The sequence below is a fragment of the Neofelis nebulosa genome, chromosome 5 (genome assembly GCF_028018385.1).
Source record: "Neofelis nebulosa isolate mNeoNeb1 chromosome 5, mNeoNeb1.pri, whole genome shotgun sequence".
NCBI classification, from domain to species: Eukaryota; Metazoa; Chordata; class Mammalia; order Carnivora; family Felidae; genus Neofelis; species Neofelis nebulosa.
Genome location: NC_080786.1, coordinates 75,953,736 through 75,972,119, shown reverse-complemented (window position 1 = coordinate 75,972,119; position 18,384 = coordinate 75,953,736). Strand labels below are relative to the sequence as shown.

General features: G+C 38.3%; 1 long non-coding RNA gene and 1 pseudogene across 1 annotated transcript in view; one reads left to right on the top strand and one right to left on the bottom strand.

The window, feature by feature from the left end:
• Positions 1 to 9,123, top strand: part of LOC131512245 (uncharacterized) — a 37,314-nt gene extending 28,191 nt beyond the window's left edge. Inside the window, exons 3-4 of the long non-coding RNA XR_009262044.1 lie at positions 7,155 to 7,217; positions 8,768 to 9,123. This is a non-coding gene — a long non-coding RNA (uncharacterized LOC131512245). The remainder of the gene's footprint in view (positions 1 to 7,154; positions 7,218 to 8,767) is intronic.
• Positions 5,867 to 5,964, bottom strand: LOC131513292 (U6 spliceosomal RNA; annotated as a pseudogene).
• Positions 9,124 to 18,384: the final 9,261 nt, after the last annotated feature.

Genomic DNA, 18,384 nt, shown 5'->3' with positions numbered 1-18,384 from the left:
CTCATATTAGTTTCCTACTGCTGTTTTAACAAATCATAAACTTAGTTGGCTTTAAAAAAATCACAGATTTACAGGGACACCTGAGTGGCTCAGTTGGTTGAGCATCCGACTTTGGCTCAGGTCATGATCTTATGGTTTGTGGGTTCAAGCCTCATGTCAGGCTCTGTGCTGACAGTTCAGAGCCTGGGACCTGCTTTAGATTCTGTGTCTCCCCTGCTCTCTGCCCCTCCCTTGCTCACATTCTGTCTCTCTCTCAAAAATAAATAAAACATTTTTTAAAAATTTAAGAAGCACAAACTTATTATTTTATAGTTCTGTAGGCCAGAAGTCTGAAATGAGTCTCACTGGGCTAAAATCAATGTTTTGCTAGGGCTGCATCCCTTCTGGAGGCTCTATGAGCAAATTCATTATCTTTTCCAGTTTTAGAGGCTGCCTGCATTTCGTGGTTCATGGTCCCATTTTTCCATCTTTGAAGCCAACAACATTGGCAAGTCTTTCTCACACTACCATCTCTGCTTCTCATGCTCTTCTCTCCTCTTCCACTTTTAAGAACCCCTGTGATTACAGTGGGCTTACTTGGATAATCCAGGACACTCTCCCTATCTCAGGGTTAGCCAATTAGCCCATTTAATTCCATCTGTGACCTTAATTCCCCCTTTTCTGTATAACATATTCACAGGTGCCAGCGATTAGGATGTGGACATCCTTGGAGGATGATTATTCTGCCTAACATATCCCTCTTTCATATTTTGCACCCCTTTATCTGTGTCCCTAGTAATTCTTCACACTACTTTCCAGGTAACAGATTTCCTTCTCTATTGTATTTGGTTTTTAATTTTATTTTTTTAAATGTTTATTTATTTTTGAGAGAGAGAAAGAGAGCATGAGCAGGGGAGGGGCAGAGAGAGGGGGTGACACAGAATCCGAAGCAGGCCCTAGGCTCCGAGCTGTCGCCACAGAGCCGGACGTGGGCTTGTACCCACGAACCAGAGATCATGACCTGAGCTGAGGTCGGACACTTAGCCGAGAGACGCCCAGGCATCCTTCTTTATTGTATTTAAACTATCCTCTAATTTTCCACTGAGTTTTCAATTTCAGTGACATATTTTTTGTTTCTATAAGTTGTTTCTGGTTCTTTTAAGAAACCAGTCTATTTGGTTCTTTTCTCTCTCTCCCTGCCTCCTTCTTCCTTCCTTCCTTTCTCTCTCCCCCTTCCTTCTTCCCTCCCTCCCTTCCTCCCTTTCTTTCTTTTTAAAAAATTTTTTTTAAACATTTTTATTTATTTTTGAGAGACAGAGACAGAGCATGAGCAGGGGAGGGGCAGAGAGAGAGGGAGACACAGAATCTGAGGCAGGCTCCAGGCTCTGAGCTGTCAGCACAGAGCCCAATGCGGGACTTGAACCCACGAACTGCGAGATCATGACCTGAGCCAAAGTCGGATGCTTAACCAACTGAGCTACCCAGGCACCCCCTTTCCTTCCTTCCTTCCTTCCTTCCTTTCTTTCTTTCTTTCTTTCTTTCTTTCTTTCTTTCTTTCTTTCTTATACTGTTCTTCATTGTGGCTTCTGATATTTCTTTAATCTTTTATTATTTGGAACTGCTAAAGCAAAACCAAAATGGAGACCACAGTTTGAATATACTCCTAGACCAAAAACTCATAATCATGCAACCAAAACCTGAAACTGCCCTGCTTCCCCCAGATGCTTACTCTGACCTTAAACAAAAGTTAAGATTTCTTCATGTCAGCATGACCTTAAAGCCTCTTAGCTATGGGGTGCCGGATGGCTCAGTTGGTGGAGCATGGAACTCTTGATCTTGGGGTGGTGAGTTCAAGCCCCACATTGGGCATAGAGCTTACTTAAAAAAAATAAAAAGCTTCATAGCTAATCAGCTACAAAGTGAACTTGCAATAAAAAAGAATGTAAGTTTCTAGTAACCAATCCACAATAGAAAATGCACTTCTGCATTTATGCTTTATAAACTGAGCTGTAATTGCTGAGAGTTGAGTTTCTTAACCACTTTGGTGGTTTGTTCAGTTTGTTCCTTGCTCAGTATAATATGCATATCAACTAGAGCTCTCTGAATTTCTTTTGACAGAATATATTTATTTTACGTTTCCTTTCAGATTGTTTTATTACATCTAATTCTTGGTATGCTAACAATTTTGCTGACTTTGTCTCATGAGGTTTATTTCCTTATATGATTTGTTAACTCTTTTGATTGGAAACTCATCTTTAGTAGGAGGTTACTTCAGTGGGAGCTTCATGTGCTTGGGTCGCAAATTTTCCCTACAAAGAAAATTGTCATTTGCCTCTGCCATAGCCTTTGGATTTTAACCAAGTCTAGTCACTGTGTGTGTGTGTGTGTGTGTGTGTGTGTGTGTGTGTTTGAATTTTTAAAAATCTTACATCATATGGATGGTGTAAATTCAGACTCAATACCAGTATGTGACACAGGCTTAGTGTTTCAATTCCTTCCTGGCCTCAAGTCTTTGGCTACATTTTGTACTCTGAGATAGAGGGAATAGTGGATGGCCAGCTCAGAGACATGTCAGTCTGCAGTCTACTTGCTAATGATGTCAGAAGACAAATGATAAAAATCTCATTTGGGGGAAAAAAAGGTAAGAATTAAATTTTAAATGTGTCTTAAATTTTTTTTATTAAAAATATTTTTTAAATGTTTATTTATTTTTGAGAGACAGAAAGAGACAGAGCACGAGTAGGGGAGGAGCAGAGAGAGAAGGAGACACAGAATCTGAAGCAGGCTTCAGGCTCTGAGATGTCAGCACAGATCCTGATGTGGGGCTTGAACCCGCAAACTACGAGATCATGACCTGAGCCAAAGTTAGAGGCTTAACTGACTGAGCCACCCAGGTGCTCTGTGTCTTAAATTTTTAAAAAATGTTTATTTAAGGGGCGCCTGGGTGGCGCAGTCGGTTAAGCGTCCGACTTCAGCCAGGTCACGATCTCACAGTCCGTGGGTTCGAGCCCCGCGTCAGGCTCTGGGCTGATGGCTCGGAGCCTGGAGCCTGTTTCCGATTCTGTGTCTCCCTCTCTCTCTGCCCCTCCCCCGTTCATGCTCTGTCTCTCTCTGTTCCAAAAATAAATAAAAAATGTTGAAAAAAAAATTTAAAAAAAAATGTTTATTTAATTATTTTGAGAGAATGAGAGAGAGGGAGAAAGAGAGTGTGTGTGTGAGGAGGGGAAGGGCAGAGAGGGAGAGAGAGAATCCCAAGCAGGCTCCACACCATTAGCACAGAGCCCAACTTGGGGCTCAATCCTACAGACTGTGAGATCATGATGCAAGCCGAAGTCAAGCGTCAGATGCTCAACTGAGCCACCCAGGCGCCTCTTCTCCTTCCTTACATTAGTTGGTATTCAACTCTTTTGGTCATTTATGTTTATCTCCAATTGGCTTAATTTTCCTACCTAATGGAAAAGATAAAGATCTCTTCCCCAAGGATGACTCTTTCTCTTTATATGTATTCTATTCTGAATATATCAGGACATTATGGTGGGAAGAGTATTGACTTTAGAATTGGAAGACATGGATTCAAATCCTGGCTCCATCACACGCCGACTATTTCATTCTGGGAGAAGTTTAATTTCTGAGTATTTGATCTCATCTCCAAAGTGGGGATAATAATATCCACTTTATAGGTTTTGGGTGGTGATTTAAAGAGATGGCGTTTGAAAAAAGTTAGTTCAGTGCTGGGTATTTCCTAGGTACTGAGTAGATGTTCTCCATCCTCATTTTGGCATTATTCTCAAGCACTCACTTATTCTGGCCATTAGCTTTCCTTTACTGTTCTTACAAGTTCATGCTACTCTTTTGTTTGTGTTCTTGTTTCTGAGTTCCTTCTTCTCTTGTTTGCATTAATCTACAGGAGTATTTTATCTGTAAAGCACTGGGGGCACAGGGCACAGAGTCCAAGAGATTCCTAGCAGCCTATTAAATGGTTGAGATTTGGGGAAAGGTTATTGGCTCCAAAATATAAAAAGAAAATTGAAAAAATAAAAATTAATAAATATTTAGTTAAATGCCAAATAATATGAACATTGTTGGTACCCTATTGAACTCTTACATTGTTATAAGTAGGCCCCCAAGTGTTTACCCACAATTCTAGAACGCAGAAAGTTCTGAAAATAAAATAAATATTTTTTTTGTTAGTTTGGGGTGAACTGATTTGGCACCACAGCACAACCTGAACTAATATGAAGCTGTTTATGATCTATGTTTATTCCTCTTAGTGTGAATATTCATACATTTTTTTTCTGCAGAAATAGAGATGTGTTTGATTATGAATGCTGTCCCAAGCCCCTGTGGAAGAATTATGTAATATATGGTATATGCAATGTATTCTCATTCTAAAATCTGAGAAGTTCTGAATTCCAACAGCATATCTGCCCAAGAGAATTAGATCAAGGATTTCATTCTTATGTAAATAATATGTGAGATAGGAGTGAATTTTCATATGTTTACTATAATGTGTGTGTGTGCGTGCATGTGTGTGTGTGTGTGTGTGTGTGTGATTCTAACATAAGTGAGATGCTCTAAGTATCTCACAGTGGAGGGTGAGGGAAAAGGCAAGAGAACCAGCAGGAGCATGAGCAAGCATGGCCAGTACCCTTAAGAAAATCACATTCTTTTAAAAGGACTTCTGACTAATAAGTACATAAGGGGTTCCTGGGTGGCTCAGTCAGTTAAGCGTCCAACTTCTGCTCAGGTAATGATCTCAAGGTTTGTAGGTTGAGCCCCGCGTCGGGCTCCACAATGTCAGTGCAGAGCCTGCTTGGGATTCTCTCTCTCTTCCCCTCCCTGACTCACACTTTCTCTCTCTTTCAAAAGAAATAAATAAGCTTAAAAAAATAAAAAAAGATGCTCAACATCCATAGTCATCAGAGAAATGCAAATTGAGACCACAATGAGATACCATTTTATATCTTCTAGAATGGTTACAATAAATAAGGCATATAACCAATGTGTGTGAGGACATGGAGAAGCTGAGAACCTTACACACAGTGAGAATGTAAAATGGTAAAATTACTTTGAAAAACAGTTTAAAATTTCCCCAAAAAGCTAAAGATAAAATTATTAGACTACCTAGCAATTCCATTGCTAGGCAGTTGCCCAAGAGAGATTAAAGTATATCCACAGAAAGACTTGCACATGGATGTTCATAGAAAGATTATTCATAATAGCCAAAATTTGGAAACAGCCTAAATTTCCATCAACAGTAAATGGATAGATAAATGTGATATCCATATGATGAACTACTATTCACAGTCAAAGGAGATAAACTATGGACACATGCTACGTCATGAATGAATCTCAAAAACACTGTGTTCGGTTCAAGAAGCCAAACACAATAGACTATATACTGTATCATTCCATTTATGTGAAATGTTTAGGAAAGGCAAATCTATATATGCATAAAGTAGATTGGTTTTCTGGGTCTGGGTGTGGAACATGCTTTAGCTGTAAATGGATGTGAGGCATTTTATTGGATGAAAATGTCCTAAAGCTGACTTACAGTAATGGTTATACTATGGTGAAGTTTACTAACAATCACTGAATTGTACACTTGAAATAGGTGAATTTTATGGTATATAAAATACCTCAATAAAGTGTTTTTTTTTAAGTGGCTCTTAGCTAAAGAGATATAAGCAATTAAAAGCTACAAGGTCTTTCCTTAAACCCTCTAGCCTCAGTTTCCTAATCTGCAAAATATTCTCTTTCAAAAAAAAAAATTTTTTTTTTTTTTGGCTTCATGTCCAACCCGGAGCCCAATGTAGGGCTTGAACTCAAGATCCTAAGATCAAGACGTGAGCTGAAATCAAGAGTCGGACACATAAGTGAGTGAGCCACATAGGTGCCCCCCAGTCTGCAAAATATTCTTGCTCAGGGGCCATGCTAATCTTCTCTGTATAATTCCAGTTTTTAAAAAAAATTTTAATGTTTATTCATTTTTGAGAGAGAGAGAGAGAGAGAGAGAGAGAGAGCGTGTGAGCAGGGGGAGGGGCAGAGAGAGAGGGAGACACAGAATCTGAAGCAGGCTCCAGGCTGTCAGCACAGAGCCTGACGCAGGGTTCGAACCCACAAACTGCGAGATTATGACTTGAGCCAAAGTCCGATGTTCAACCAACTGAGACACCAAGGTGCCCCTCCGGTTTTAATATATATGCCACCAGAGCAAGTACAAAATATTCTTAATAATAGTACCTACCTCGGGGCACCTGGGTGGCTCAGTCGGCTAAGCGTCTGACTTTGGCTCAGGTCATGACCTCACAGTTCATGAGTTCAAGCCCCGCATTGGGCTCTGGGCTGACAGCTCAGAGCCTGGAGCCTGCTTTGGATTCTGTGTCTCCCTCTTTCTCCTCCTTTTCTTCTACTCGCACGCTCTGTCTCTCAAAAATAAACATCAAAAAATTAAAAAAAAAATAGTACCTACCTCTCCAAGTTAGTGTGATGATTAAATGAGATAAGCTTGTGATGCATTTAGCACAATTCCTGGCACAAAGTAAGCAATAAAGATTAGCTGTTGAAAAAGTTTTGTGTTTTTTAAAATTTTTTAAATGTTTTTTTTTTTTAATTTATTTTTGAGAGACAGAGCATGAGTGGGGAAGGGGCAGAGAGAGAAGGAGACACAGAATCCGAAGCAGGCTTCAGGCTCTGAGCTGTCAGTGCAGAGCCCGACGCAGGGCTCGACCTCTTGAACCGCGAGATCATGACCTGAACTGAAGTCGGCCATTTAACCAACTGAGCCACCCAAGCACCCCGAAAAAGTTTTGTGTTTTAATGGAAAATTATGCATCACATATAGCACACCCTTCAGGGCTCTCTGATTCTAGCTGTGTTTCTTGACTTTCAGCAATTTTATCACTCTTGAAAGTTGTAGATTGCTGAAACATAGGTGAATTTTGTCCTGTCTGGTAAAAATGCAACTAACTTCCTCCTTGTGGAAAAATTAATTTTGTCTCTCCTTACAATTCATCTCACCACCCCTTTATTCCATATAAATTTGTGTTCTTTTGATTTTTCCTTTGAACTAGTTATAACATCCACTTGGTTCCCTCATATAAGGAAAATAAAAATCTTAGCACATGTTCATTTTTATATCTGTATGAAATTCATGATTTTGCTTTTTTCCGAAGTTATCTTTTAACAGTTTTGGAAGTTCCACCAAGATGCCCAGGGGATTCACCTTACAGAGCCAGGTAACATTCATCAGTCTCACAGGTGGCATAAACCTGGGTACATCTTTTCTTGGCTTCCAGAAGTAAATCCAGAGTCAATAGTATTTTTGTGACTCTCTGTTTTTCCAAATTTTAATTTTGTTTTCAATTTGTTTTAGCTGGTAAATTATTCCCAATTGGAAATTTGGTTTTATGGTCTGACCATTTGATGATTTCTGTAAATGGATTAATGGTTTAAAGATATCTTGTCCCTGTTGGGTGAAAAATGTCAGAGACTGGTTTGTTAATATTTTCTGTTTGTGTGTTTGCCTATTTTGAGTTCAAATCAATGAAGAATTTATATCTGCTGTGGATAGAACAGGTCTTTTATATGGACCATGAAGTTTTGTAATTTTGTGTCTACTCTTAACCTATGGATGAAATTTTAAAATTTAAACTCGAAGTTCTATTTGCACTTGTTTGTCTGTTGTTACATCTGTAGTTCAGAAGGTTTTCTCATTGTGTGAAAGTGAAATATTTTCTACCACCGGATGGCATTACTAAGTTGATTATAAGGTTTCTTTAAGGATCTCTATCCTGATTGACTTATAGAAATAAATAAGCACTTATTATAAACTGAATATTCCCTGCTTAAAAAAATCAGGGAGTTGAACTGGTAATACTTTCAATGTGCTATACTTAAAGAGTATTCTTACAGAAATTCTGACACAGAATTGTTAGGAATTCAAGTTCACGTGATTTAGGTAGTTTTTTGGCAAACGAGACTGATTTAGTAATTTTGGCTTAATAAAAAGAGCAATGTAGGGTCCCTGGGTGGCTCAGTTGGTTAAGCAGTCTCTGGGTTTCGGCTAGGGTCATGATCTCACGGTTTGTGGGTTCAAGCTTCGCGTCGGGCTCTGTGCTAACAGTGAGGAACCCGCTTGGGATTCTCTCTCTCCTCTTATTCTGCCCCTCCCCTGCTCACTCTCTATCTCTTTTTCTCTCAAAATAAATAAACTTAAAAAAAAATAGCAATGTTTCCTTTGATTTATCAATCTTAAGTATAGTATAAGTTTATGTTTTTATTCTATTTAGATAAGTTCTTCCTAAATGCATGCAGATTTACTCATCAAATAGGTTGCATTACTTCTACCTAATTTTTAAGGTTATGAAAAGTATAGATTTGTGTTTAACCAAATTGATTCATTATTCTGACAGTAATTATTTTATTATTTTGTTTACTGAAAATTGTATTTCAATAGTAACTGTGTTTTGTAGTATGTTAGCTTGAAGAGGATTTGTAAGGTAGTTAGGTAACCTAAAGCTTTGGACTGACACTAAATTGAGATAGTGGATATTTATTGGATGTTTAGATCATTTCTAAACTCAAGCACTGATTACTAAACATAATTTTGAGTTTACATATTTTTGCTTCTTCATTTTTGTTTTGTAATAATAGCTAACATTTATTGAGTGCATGGTTGCATAACATTTATGAGAATTATTTAATTGAATCCACAAAACAGCCTTATGAAACTGCAACTGTTAGTCTTCCACTGTTTAGTTAGTCTTCCAACTGTTTCCTCTTCCAGGAAACAGAGGCTCAGGGTTGCTAAGAAACTTGCCCACGGTCACATAGCCAGTAGGAAGCCCAGAGGTGCAAGGTGAACCCGGGTAGTCTGGCTCCAAAGAATGTGATCTTCATCACAAAGCTATACTTTCTCTGTTTGGGCAGTACTGCTACTGGTTAGGCTCTTGAAACCCCTTTGTAAGTTCCTCCCCTGATTTGTTAAGGTGAGCCATATATTTGTTTCTGTTTGTTTGTTTGTTTTGCTTTTATTGAGATATAATTGACATATTATATTAGTTACAGGTGCACAACAAAATGATTTGATATTTGATATATTGCAAAATCATCACCACCATAAGTCTAGTTAACATGTCGCCATACAGGGGTGCCTGGGTGACTCAGTCAGCTGAGCTAGTTTTAAATAAACTTTATTTATTTATTTATTTATTTTTTTAACGTTTATTTATTTTTGAGACAGAGAGAGACAGAGCATGAACGGGGGAGGGTCAGAGGGAGAGGGAGACACAGAATCTGAAACAGGCTCCAGGCTCTGAGCAGTCAGCACAGAGCCCGACGCGGGGCTCGAACTCACATACCGCGAGATCGTGACCTGAGCCGAAGTCGGCCGCTCAACCGACTGAGCCACCCAGGCGCCCCTTAAATAAACTTTAAAAAAATAATAAAATAAAACAAAACACGTTACCAAATATAGTTACAATTTTTTTTCTTGTGATGGGAACTGTTAAGATCTACTCTCTTGGGAACTTTTAAGATCTACTCTCTTAGGAACTCACTACTAACTGTAGTGACCATGCTGTACATTACATCCCCATGATTTATTTATTTTATAACTGCAAGTTTTTGCCTTTTGACCCCCTTCATCCATTTCATCCTCTCTTCTTATTTTATATGCTATAAAGAGGCAATATAAACATGTTCATTTTTGCCACTTAGAGAAGGTATAAAGTTAGTGATGCATATGGCTGTAGAAAGCTGTTTTAAGAACTGTGGTAATCCAATAAAATGCTGGAGTGCGACACTGTACAATCACCCACTCCCCACTCTTCACATTGTGAGAAAGAAATAAGAAGCAGCCTCTGATGTCCAGAAGTGATCTGACACTCACAGGCCATTTGTTCATTTGTAAACAATCTTACAGAATACCAACCTCAGACATGATTATCCTGAGACCGTGACAGAATGAGACAAAACAAGCCTACTTCATAATTTTGTCTATTCACATACAAAAATAACTATGTAAAACCACAAAATACCAAATATTTCCCCTCTTGCTAAATGAATGACTATTACTTTTTATGCAGTCATACCCCTGATTTCTGACAGCATTCAATTTTGAACAAATCCTTCCTTCTTTAAAAAAAATTTTTTTGGGGGGCGCCTGGGTGGTGCAGTCGGTTAAGCGTCCGACTTCAGCCAGGTCACGATCTCGCGGTCCGTGAGTTCGAGCCCCGCGTCAGGCTCTGGGCTGATGGCTCGGAGCCTGGAGCCTGTTTCCGATTCTGTGTCTCCCTCTCTCTCTGCCCCTCCCCTGTTCATGCTCTGTCTCTCTCTGTCCCAAAAATAAATTAAAAAACGTTGAAAAAAAAAATTAAAAAAAAAATTTTTTATGTTTATTTATTTTTGAGACAGAGAGAGACAGAGCATGAACGGGGGAGGGTCAGAGAGAGAGGGAGACACAGAATCCGAAGCAGGCTCAGCACAGAGCCCGATGCGGGGCTCGAACCCACGGACCGCGAGATCATGACCTGAGCCGAAGCCAGGCTCAACTGACTGAGCCACCCAGGCGCCCCCAAATCCTTCCTTCTTTATGCTCTCCCTAAATCACCCAAAGGGAAGACCAAATCCTAGAACAGGTTCTTCTAATACTCTTGTACTGAAATACCCCATGGTTACCTATGGTTTGTGTTCTCCCTTATTGTAATGAGCAGTAAAGCCAACTTGTTTAACTACACGTATGTTTCTGGTGGTCTTTGGCAGAAGGGCATTGACAAATGAAGTGGACATTTCCCCTACATTCCTGTCACTGCCATATATATTGTCAACTACTGCTTTCTTCTTTGTTGGTCTAGAGTAAGTTCAAGCAATTGAGCATCAAAATAAATATCAATAATAGTGGATTTAATTTTTTGAATAACATGATCCATGAGTATGTATTTTTAAAGTTTTTATTTATTTTTATTTTGGGGGAGGAGGGGCAGAGGGAGCAGGAGAGGGAGAATCCCAAGCAGGCTCCATACCCAGCACAGAGCTGGTGGCAGGACTAGATCCCATGACCATGAGATCATGACCTAAGCCAAAACGGAGTTGGATGCTCAACAGACTGAGCCACCCAGGCACCCCCATGAATATGTACTGATATAAATGAGTAAAATAAAAGATAAAGCTCTACTTTACATTAGAGTGCCAGTGAATAAATGTAGAAGAAATGATGGAAATAGAAAATAACGATTTGGTAAAGATCCTCGAGTAAGTAATTCGTACAAGAATCACTATGGTGAGGAATGGGATAACTACATAGTCTAAAAACATCTTTCTGAAAAACTCTTATTAATTACTTATTAGTAAACATAGCATACTTGATAATTACCTTTAGTTACTAATTAACTACTAATTTAACTACTAGTCAACTGATTCGTTTAACTACTAGTTAACAGTTAATATCATCACTAAAGGGACAAATTGACATTGTTTATTTCCCTTGATGCACTGAGAAGAACCCAGCATCACTTCTGGGGTATTCCTGCAAAAAATGCATAAATTATAAGTAAATGTTAGACAAATACAATTGAGCAATCTAGAAAATAACTGGCAGTACTTTTCACAAATGTCAAGATCATGAAAGACAAAGAGACTGAGAAACTGTTCTAGATTGAGGGAGACTGAAGGAGACTGAAGCTAAATGCAGTGTTTATTTCTGGGCCGAATACTGCACCTTATAAGACATTATTGGAACAAGAGGCAAAATTCAAATAGGGCTTATAGATTAGATGATAATCTTGGATTGATGTTAATTTTCTGATTATGATGGTTATAGTGTGTTTGTATGAGAGAGTGTCCTAGTTTTTAGGAAATATGCACTGAAATATTCAGGGTTAAGGAGTCATCAGTTCTGCAACTGTTTCTCAATGGTTTGGAAATATCCATGATTGAGGAATCCTGGTGAAGGGTACACAGGCGTTTGTAGTATTTTTAGAAATTTTATGTGAATTTAGAATCATTTTTTAAGAGGAAGAAAGGAAGAAGAAAGCAAAAGTAAATCTAGTAGTTTTGCATGTGTCCGTTTTCCTTTGAGCCAGAACTGAGTCATGGGGTATTGGCCTCCAGGAGAGGGCAGCAGATCTCTTGCTCATGTGGCTGGAGCCTTTGGTCATAATTTCAGTTACTATTTCTTTTTAATATTGACATCACATTTTTACTTCTTAAATTTGAATCTAGCATCTTCTGGGCTTCAACTGGGGATCACTGATCACTGATAATTTAATTAATATACAGATGTTTAGGACTTACTGAAGACTTACTGAATCTCTTTACTTGACATCCTTGATATGTTCTTGGTATATTCTTACAATAAGCTTGGTCTATGCATGATATATAAAGTTAGGATTATTATATGGTAGGTCTCACTATTTTTTCTTTGTTAAAAGCATGTTCATCCATTTTTATAAATTAGATGTAATGTTCACTGTCTTCTTTGAAAATAGAGTTAATCATGTTTATAATTGTTTTTTCTAAGGTTTTTTTTGATTGACTTTATTATATTGTTTTGCATGCCATAGAAACAACCAAATTTCCTTATCATTTTGCATAATTTTTATAATGAATTCTTATAAGGTCTTTCAGTTTTGAAAATTATCAATAATAAACTAGTAAGCTAACTAAAACCATTTAAATCTTCTGTCATATACAGATATTTTTTTTTCTTTGATGCTTCCCTGAAAGTTTTTCAATCAACTACAGGCCAGTGTATTTTATATTCAACAAAGGAATGTTTCAGAATTCTATGGAAACGGACTATTCCATATACTTTGGAGTACAGGTTTCTGATGGCATTGCTTAAACAATTTTGAAACCATACTAGTGGACTCAGTCAGGATTTCTAGAACTCTAGAGAAGCCAATGGGTTCATGACACCACTAGCCCAAGATCCACTGAAGCAAGAATTAGTTACATAGGACTGATGAATTGATGAGGGATGATTACTGTTTTTGTTTAAACTATTGTTGATATTTTTGTAATGTTCTATTTTGTGGATATTTAAGTTATGTAAACTTATCTTAAACTATCTTAAACTCTAAACTCTTAAGCTATCTATAACTCATAGCAATTTAATAATTATAACTCTGCTTTTTTTAGACTCTGCTTTTGTACACCAAATGAAACATTTGTGAATGATAGCTTTTTCTCCTTCCCTGAGCCCTCTAGAATTTGTAAACTCTTATTAAATAATCTTAATTTCATTACAATATAATTATCACATTTTCATAACAATATAGTTATTGGCATAGATTGAGTAAGAATCTGTCCTCCTTTTTACCAGGACATAATTGGAAACACTGCTTATGCAACCAAGGCCTTGCCTGGAGTGTTATATTTGGGAATAACACTCCTTTAATCAAATATGACCAGACACATCTAAGGAGCTAGGTTAACTTTATGGAGCCAATGCTTACAAACCCTTCCAGGAAAATTGGTTGGTACTTAGCTTACAAGGTTCCCAGCTTCTGGGTGGGTAAGGTCACTTTCTTGCCAGACCCAGGAATCTTAGGATATTTGGGAAGATTTAAGAAGAGACAAATTTACCCAATGGGTACTGTAGCTGAAATCTGGTGTTGAGTTCTTGGTGTACCTAGATTCAAGAGGCTTTTATTATTTTATTTTATGTTTTGGTTTATTTATTTATTTACTTATTTCACACCCAACACAACCCACCGTGGGGCTTGAACTCATGACCCTGAGATCAAGACCTGAGTTGAGATCAAGAGTCAGATGCTTAACCAGCTGAGCCACCCAGGCACCCATCGAGAGGCTTTTAAAAGTCAAATTTGAGGTTTTGGGGGAAAACTTTCAGCAAAGCAAGTTTAAGAAGGCCTAAGTGGCAAACTATCACTCTTGTTGCACCTGTATAACTAGTGAAGTTAGAGTCCAGCCTTATTTGTGATAAAAAATAATCTTCCTTTGAGATTATTTTTGATCAAAAGGGTGGAAATTATAGAAAAAAATGTGCACTTCAATAAGAAATTATGCCTTGTCTATAGTAATGGTTCCCAGCTTTCGTATAACAATCCTTTCATTATCTCTGTGCTATATGTCAACTCTTTTTAAATTGCAGGTAACTGGTGAATATTGTCAATGACAAAAACCAAACAATTAAGAAGACTGATTTTACTTAGGCTGTTGCAGTAGGGAGATCACCCATATCCGTAGATCAGCGTATGTAAGCAGGGTGGTTTTGCCCTAGACTTTTTATAGGGAAAAGTAAGCAGGTTATAGGTGGAATGATTTACAGCTGGGCTTGTTTCCCAATCAGGGGAAGTCTCAGTCAGTTAAATAGGAAATGTTTACCTTTGTGTCTAGCTAGTTTTTGGAGATAAACAGCTCTAATCTCAGTTAATCATTCATATGACAAAGAGCTGGGAGTTAGAAGATCTGTGTCTCACCTTGCTAGTGAGTTCAGGCAAAAGGGGAAAAGTCTGTGTTTGGTCTTGTCACAGGTAAACAAGGGAGGCACCTGTGAATCCTACAGGAGTCATGAGAGAATGGACAGTGAGTGAGTCATTTGGGGAAAGGTGGTTCTTTTCTTTTTTTCTTTTTTTTTTTTTTTAATGTTTTTTATTTATTTTTGGGACAGAGAGAGAGACAGAGCATGAACGGGCAGGAGAGGGGCGAGAGAGAGGGAGACACAGAATCCGAAACAGGCTCCAGGCTCCGAGCCATCAGCCCAGAGCCTGACGCGGGGCTCGAACTCACAGACCGCGAGATCGTGACCTGGCTGAAGTCGGACGCTTAACCGACTGCGCCACCCAGGCGCCCCAAGGTGGTTCTTTTCTGAAACAAAAAAGGGTGAAGGGATTTCAGAAAGCAAAGAATTGGGAAAATTTCTTAGCCATTGGTGTTTTCTGGGAACACAGGGCTCAGGTAAAGTAAAATTCAACATTATCAATATGCAAACTCTGTCTTGTCCTATAGAGTTCCAGTGGACTTCCCTCCTCCTCCTGTGGAAAAATTACCTCTATTTGTAATTCAGTATCTTTACTCCATATAAATTTGTGCTTCTTGACTTTTCCTTTGAACCAGTTATAACACCTGTCTGCTTCTCTCATATTATATGAGTTGAATCCATTCTTCAATATGTATTCCCTTTTATACGGGAGTCATGATTTTGCCTTTTCCTGAAAATTGTCTTTAAATGGTATAATCCATATAGCTTATTCAGATATCACCAGTTATGCATGCATTCTTTTGTGTGTGTGTGTGTGTGTGTGTGTGTGAACAAGCCAGTTTCTAAGGGTCCCAGTAAGAGGCCAGGGAATCGTAACAGCTGTGGAAAGCCCAAAGGCCAATGGTGGCTACAGTGAAGACTGACACCCAGAGGCTAAGAGTTATCAAATAGAGTGAGGTGGGATAAATCCTTTGGTAGAGATCATTCTGGATTCAGAGTCTAATGCTTAGTTTTTCATATTCAAGAATTATTATTTCTGCATTCCTTGGCAATGACCTACATGTGTTAAAACATAGGATTAAGAGTTATACATAATTGGGTTCAAAATGGTTCTATCATTTACTTGCTGTGTGACCCTGGGGAAGGATCCTAACTTCCTTCTACCTTGGGGTCCTTATCTGAAAACTGGGAATAATGTTAACACCTACCTCATAGAAGTGTTGTGAGGATAAAACAAGATAATGGATGTGATAGACTTGGCATATAGAAAGTACTCAGTAAGTGATGGCTATCATTTTTTAAAGACTTTTAAAAAATGTGTTTTTTTTATTTTGAGAGAGAGACAGAGAGAGACTGAGTGTGAGGAGGGGAGGGACAGAGAGAAAGGGAGAGGGAGAGAATCCCAAGCAGGCTTTGCACTGTCAGTGCGGAGACCGACACAGGATTTGATCTTACAAACCGTGAGATCATGACCTGAACTGAAATCAAGAGTAGGGTGCTTAAAAGACATGAATAGACACTTTTCCAAAGAAGACATAGAGATGGCTAACAGACACATGAAAAAATGCTCCACATCACTCATCATCAGGGAAATACAAATCAAAACCACAATGAGATCCCACCTTACACCTGTCAGAATGGCTAACATTAACAACTCAGGCAACAACTGATGTTGGCGAGGATGCAGAGAAAGAGGAACACTTTTGCACTGCTGGTGGGAATGCAAACTGGTGCAGCCACTCTGGAAAACAATCTGAAGGTTCCTCAAAAAATTTAAAATAGAACTATCCAATGACCCAGTGATTGTACTACTAGGTGTTTATCCAAAGGATGCAGGTGTGTTGTTTTGAAGGGGCACACACACCCCAATGTTTATAGCAGCCCTATCAACAATAGCCAAAGTATGGAAAGAGCCCAAATGTCCATCGATGGATGAATGGATAAAGAAGATGTGGTATATATACACAATGGAGTATTACTCGGCAATCAAAAAGAATGAAATCTTGCCATTTGCAACAACATGGATGGAACTAGAGTGTATTATGCAAAGCAAAATTAGACAAAGACAAATATGTATCTTTACTCACATGTGGAATTTAAGATGCAAAACAGATGAACATAAGGGAAATTATAGATAATTCTATATTATCACCCCCCCTTCCATGAAAACTGTACAAGCCACCATGTCTCTATTTTACTTCAGACTCCTTAATATTCAAACAAGCAGAGAGCTTGCTCAACAAAGGCAGGTGGAATAATAGTTCATCTACTTGTCAACTTCAACAGTAGGTCAATGATGAAAACCACAGGTGCGTGTTGATATGCATTCTTTGTTATTTTTGCTTTGTTTTGTTTTTTGCAGATTTCATATTTCTTTTCATGTAACTTTTTTAATAAAGGTAATTCATTAAGTCTATGAATGTAATTTTATTTATAGGTGTTTATACATCTGTTCACATAAATGATTTTACAACTCATCTGACATGTTTGTCCAAATTTTAGTCGGGAAAATATGGATAATGTAGGTACACTCTGCATGTTATGCTCTTTTGCATACCTAAGGTTACCAACGATCTCAGACAAGGTCTGGGTAGGGTCCCCACTAGAGGGCGGTATAGAACTCCTGAAGGGCCGGCAGACCCCAATTCTTTTCTTTGCGTCTTCCTTTCAGCTTTGCCCTTCTCCAAGGATCTGTTAATTCAGGATTGAGAAAAATTAGGCATTTGTAATCGAAAAATCTCACATTGCTCGATATCTTCAAGATTCATATTTGCCATTCTACTAAGATCCTGCACGCTGCAGGATGGCAAAGCTCCCTCCTGAAGGCAAACATGCAGACTGTTGGAGTTCTTTCAAGATGCAGGGCTTTTTGCATACAGAGAAAGACAGATACCATATGGTTTCACTCTTATGTGGATCCTGAGAAACGTAACAGAAACCCATGGGGGAGGGGAAGGAAAAAAAAAAAAAAGAGGTTAGAGTGGGAGAGAGCCAAAGCATAAGAGACTGTTAAAAACTGAGAACAAACTGAGGGTTGATGGGGGGTGGGAGGGAGGGCAGGGTGGGTGATGGGTATTGAGGAGGGCACCTTTTGGGATGAGCACTGGGTGTTGTATGGAAACCAATTTGACAGTAAATTTCATATATTAAAAAATAATAAAAAAAAAAGATGCAGGGCTTTTTGTTATCAGTACATCAGCAGCATTGATCTGAGGTGGTCGAGTTGCTATTCACGCTCTTTAATAAACTGCTAGCTTTGTTTCCTCGTCTATTCAACATCACTTGGTTTGTTCCATTACCCCTTTCAGGGTGTTGTGATGCATTTGCATTAAGTCATTTCACTTTGTGTTTCAGGTATCTATGGACATACACAAATCTGCCTTTGTAGTGACATTGCATTGGTGATCTTCTTTCAGAGACTAGTAGTTTGTTAAATAACTTGTAATATAATATCAAGACAAATGTTGTAAAACGTATTTTAAAGTTTACAGGGCACTGTTTTATAATTAAATGGGTAAACTCATAGTACATATATAGTAAGTAATTCTAGCAATAACTTTAATGCAGCTTTTAATTTTGTTCTGTTTTAATTCTATATTATCACCCCCCTTTTTTTTTGAGGAAGGCAGTATGCATGGGTGAGTGAAATAGTTTCTGTGATCAAAACCATTTGAAAAATTCTGTTCTAAACCCTTTGAGTGGATTGTAAATGTTTACCCTTACAATTCCTAAACATTATACAATAGCATCAAAATAAGCAATATGGGACTCTCTTTCCAATTTCTTTCTCACCTTGCTCATCCAAAGATCCTGGCTACCCAGGTTTACTTCTATAAATGCCGTGCCTATCATGTTTCATCCCAACCTCCCCTTAGGACTAGATCAGTATGAATCCCAGGACACATCTCATCATTATATGATCATCTATTTCTCAGCTAACACAGATGCCACTTTCTCAG